This window comes from Triticum dicoccoides, chromosome 7A, assembly GCF_002162155.2.
Source record: "Triticum dicoccoides isolate Atlit2015 ecotype Zavitan chromosome 7A, WEW_v2.0, whole genome shotgun sequence".
Taxonomy (NCBI): domain Eukaryota; kingdom Viridiplantae; phylum Streptophyta; class Magnoliopsida; order Poales; family Poaceae; genus Triticum; species Triticum dicoccoides.
This window is the reverse complement of record NC_041392.1, coordinates 578044915-578045408: the sequence shown is the minus strand read 5'-3', so window position 1 is coordinate 578045408 and position 494 is coordinate 578044915.

Here is a 494-nt window from a genome sequence, read left to right as displayed (position 1 = left end):
GTGGAGGCGCGGGGGTGGCGGTGCGGGGGAGCTGCGGTGGTGGGGGCGTGGGGGCGGCGGGGTTGGAGTCTGGCGCGGGTCGGGGCGGCGGCGTCGGGGCAGCACGCGGGTGGATCTTGCGAGGGAGAGGGACGAAGGGGATCTAGCGAGAGGAAGGGAATTAGCTAGGGGGGAATCTTACTAATGGCGCACCCGCGGTCAGTGCGCCATTAGTAATCTTTTTTTTACATAGCAATGGCGCACCAGGCAGAGGTGCGCCATTAGTAATTTTTTTTTTGTAAATAGCACTGGCGCACCAGCCAGAGGTGCGCCATAAGTAATTTATTTTTATTTTTTGTTGCATGTAATAATTTTTTAGAAAATGAATATAAATATGAAAAAGTAATATCTTTTATAAAAATAGTAATAATTGTTGTTTAACAACAATTGTAGTCTACACTTTTTTATTATTATTTTTTAAAAAATGAATATGAATATGAAACGGGGGGTGCTCG